This window comes from Silene latifolia, chromosome 11 (assembly GCF_048544455.1).
Source record: "Silene latifolia isolate original U9 population chromosome 11, ASM4854445v1, whole genome shotgun sequence".
NCBI lineage: Eukaryota > Viridiplantae > Streptophyta > Magnoliopsida > Caryophyllales > Caryophyllaceae > Silene > Silene latifolia.
In genome coordinates this window covers 52,502,299-52,506,479 of record NC_133536.1, presented here as the reverse complement: position 1 = coordinate 52,506,479, position 4,181 = coordinate 52,502,299, and the positions used below count along the sequence as shown (strand labels likewise).

Below are 4,181 nucleotides of genomic sequence, written 5' to 3'. Positions count from 1 at the left end.
CATAATTATGAAGGGAGAGTAATCGTTTTATTGGGTTAATGCTGGTATTGTCTATGTTGGTTAAATGCTGCAGTTAATTGTATCTGTCTGATTGAGTCGACGCAATTAGACCTTTAATTCTTAGTGATCCTTGACCTGGACCGAAAGGTTGGAAAAGGTAGACTAGTAGCGAACAATAGAGTATTGCAGTGAGGGCGAAAGTTAAGCTGTTTACACTTTAGGGTGAATTAAGGACCGAAAGGTGACGTTCACTACCCCTTAGACCGTATTTGCATTGACTTGAGACCTAGATTACTTAACTGAATGGTTATGGTGAACCGTCTGTCTTAGCTGTTCCTCTTTATCTGTTTGCTTCCTTCTTTTTATTTCCCTCTCCCTTATTCTCTTTAGTTTAGAATATCACTTTTCAAACCCCCACATTGTGACCCGTTACTCATAGACTAAAATTAGACAGATAAATCTCATTTTGCCTCCCTGTGGAGATCGACCCTACTTGCCGCTGACTTCTGTTAGTAGTACTTAGGTATTTATTTTTGGTACCTGACGACGGTATCACCCAACATCATGTCTTTAACCTAATTTTTACCCTAACACTACACAACCCTCATCTCACCTGCCTCCCTCACTTCGACGGCACGCATTTTCAGATTCACACAAAGAGCCTTTCATTTGATTGAAGATTTCTCATCGATTCCAACCTAATTCGATTTCCCTGTTTGTAAGTCGATTTCATTCCATTGTTTATACTGTTTTAAAGTGTTCGTCTTCAAAAAGTTTGAAAAGAGAGTCCTGTTTATTTGATGTCTAGTTTATGCATATAAAAGCTCGTAGTCAAATTCTTTATGGTTTGTCCTAGGTGATTTATTTATTAACATGTCGCTGAAAAGTCCGCGAATCTGATTTGGTTGTGGAAAATGATTTGAAACCCTAATTTTTATGTCGATTGAGTTATGAGGCTTCTTCATACATCATCTTTGTATAGTCTAGATGATAATAGGATTTGGAATTTCTGAAAAATAATGTTTTAAACTCGTTTTATGAATAAATACTTTTTATGCGACGGTTTCTGTCAGTTTTTGGAAATCAATCTGAAAACCCTTGATAAGTTTGGAATTTGAGAAAAACACGTTAGATATAATATGTAGCTAAGACTCATGGGGTTTCAATCCAATTGTCCTTGTATCAATTTGATTTTTATGGAATTAGTTATGTATTTTATTCCGAGTCTGTCATGTGCTGGAAAATCAGGAAAAGTCGTGTTTGTTCTTTAAGTTGATATTCCTATTAAGTTATGATGATTCTAGGTGGTGTGCATGATTATTTGATTGAGTAGGTGGTAATTATACATAATTATGATATGTAGGTGATGGATATGTGAAGGATCGTAATTGGTTGCTTGTGTGTGCTTGGATTGCGAAAAGGTAGGGAAATACACTTGACTTCTTATCGTGTTGTTGAATTGTGTTGACTTGTTTGTGTTTCATATGACCAAATTGTGAACGTGACTTGATTCGTGGTTGTGGATTACGCTATGATATGGTTGACTGAACTGTTCGTGTTGAGTGTGTTATCACAACATTTGCTAGCTGGCATGATTTCATTAATTGATATACATATTGTATTGCATTGTTTACTGTTGGGCATTCATATGCATTGGAGATGGAGGATGTTGTGGTGATGTGGTGTGGTGATGATGATGTTGTGATAAGGCCCAGGCGGGTTCTGCAGGACTTGCCCTGGTGTCCTCAACAAGGAAATGGGCGGATCGGCTACGGTCGATATATATAGTCTACCGGGATCGGTATGGTCAAGGGTTGTCCGGTTATGAGATATGAGTTATGAGATATGAGATATGAGTTATGAGATATGAGTTATGAGATATGAGATGAGATGGAGATGGAGGTGACGGAGGAGCATGCATATCATATTTTGTTGTTGCATTGTATTACCCTACTCAACCTCGTGGTTGACCCTGTGTATTCGTGAACACCTGTGATGAACCTTTTAATGGGGAGCAGATTGACAGGTACCTCAGAGACTGATAGGAGCTGGATGGGAAGAGAGCTTGGATTGCCTGACTTAGAGCTAGCCCACTTTTATTTCTGTTTAGTTATCAGACTTTATTTTCAGTTTGAGACTTGTTTCATTTCAGATGTATAATTATATAAATTGCCTTGGAGTTTAATTTGTTATTCACTACCTCGGGAAACCGAGATGGTAACAGTCCGGTTTATTAGGGAATGTCTTGCTAAAGGCTCCTTCATAAACCGAGGTGTTACAATGGAAAGATACGGAAAAATTCGATGAGTAGATTTACATGTCATGACACCTCTTGGAAGATGATAATTCTATTTCCTTGATTCCTACTGTGTATCTATCTAATGCTTGGTAGTGTTATTGTTAGTATATAGATTGCGATCATTTTGGTAGAGTAAGTGCGGGTGTGGATGTAGAGATGAGAGACGACGATCTTAATGTCGTATTAGCTAATTTGGGACGAATCACCAATAGATGGTGGACTCCCGAACTTTGTATTGTCTTGCAGAAAATCCATCGATAAGATTTTATTGAGAATTTAAACCCAACGAAATTACTTGACCGAGTGCGAGTACCAACTCGGCCAAGTAAGCAAGCACTCGACCGAGTGGACCCTTGACTCGGCCGAGTGGCCCCAGTTCTAGGAGGTAATACATTCTGGAAAAACCCGTCACTCGACCGAGTAGGTCATTGTTGAACCATATAGAATATATGTTTATGTTTTGATGATGTCAAGAGTGCTTTATTTTCTATATACTCGTTGCGCGTAATTGTTTGTTTAGTCTTTTAGATTGGACTTACTAATTGCAAGCATTAAAGAATTGTGACTGAAGTATACAAGAACATATCGTGATCATGCCCTCAATCAAGGATCAAGATATTACAAGATAATGGAAGAATTGTTCAAGCATTCATGAAAGATGAAGCTCAATTAAAGATTGATCAAACTTGAATAATGACGTAGCCTACACTCGAAGATCTCCTAATGAAGATTAGAATAGCGTAGGTGATTATCTCGTAATGGTAACGTAAGAATGGGCTTCTTACATTGGTAAAGTTATGGCCTAACAGCTATAACATTACTTATATAAGAGCTCAATGTTATAGCTCTTCTACTATAACATTGAGATGTGAAGTTTATAAAATACACGACAAAATAGTTTTTAAATTGTTTTTGGAAAACCGTTTTGAATGTTTTAGTAAAAGTTTTTATTTTACAAGGGAGCTTATTTTATATTGAGTATGGTTTTACTATTAGCTTATAATTAGTAATTATGATTGAATCAACTTATGAGTTGAGGCATCTTGCTAATTAGGGTTTCTAGTTTCTACATACTCTAAAAAACCCTAAACCTAATTTATCTTACCTAGGGTTTTCGTAAAAGAGAAATGGCCTTATGAGTCATTTCTTTTTCATACACGGTTACTCCTTATACAAGTTAGGATTTTGTGTAAATCTTTATAATATCTTATTAGAGATTTATTATCTCTTTTATATTATTTTGATTTATTCTTTCGTAACTTATAAGATATTATTTTTGTAAAGATTGAAGGAAAAGATTGAGTAAATCTTTAAAATAATATTTGGTTAGAGATTTGTTATCTCTTTATTATTTTATTTATTCCTTTTTATCTTATAAAAATATTAGGCGTGAATAGTGCCGCGTGAACAGTGCCGTGAATAGTGCTATAAATAGTAAAACGTGAATAGTAATTTCCTTCTTGCACAATAAGTCTTTGCTTGGATAAGGGTTAAAGTATTAGGATAATATTTGTTAGATATTTCTTTATCTCCTTATATTATCTTTCCTAATCTCCAAGATATTGGTGAGTTGTTAAGATAGGAAAATATTATTTATTAAGGCAAGTCTTGGAAAAGAATTAAGGAAAGATTTAACCTAATTCCTTCTTGCTTTACAAGACACCACACGACATCTAGGGTTTTTAGTAAACCGAAATCCTTGCTCCTCTTTTACTATAAATACTCCATACTTTTTATCATTAAAGTTAAGACCTTTGAGCATAACTTTCATATATTTTCAAAAAGCAAAAATCGTGTTTTAGAGTAAAAACCGTTTTGTTTAATTTCGAAAAAGGTCGTGTGATTTATAAACTTGTGCATTCGTTCTTATTGTTATCGTTAT

The 4,181-nt window shown here is 35.2% G+C and overlaps 1 long non-coding RNA gene across 1 annotated transcript; it reads left to right on the top strand.

Annotated features, from left to right (window-relative positions):
• The first annotated feature begins 574 nt into the window (after positions 1-574).
• LOC141614849 (uncharacterized) lies at positions 575-2,223 on the top strand. The gene is made up of 3 exons (XR_012529406.1): positions 575-718; positions 1,364-1,421; positions 2,019-2,223. It is a non-coding gene; the product is annotated as an uncharacterized LOC141614849 (long non-coding RNA).
• Positions 2,224-4,181: the final 1,958 nt, after the last annotated feature.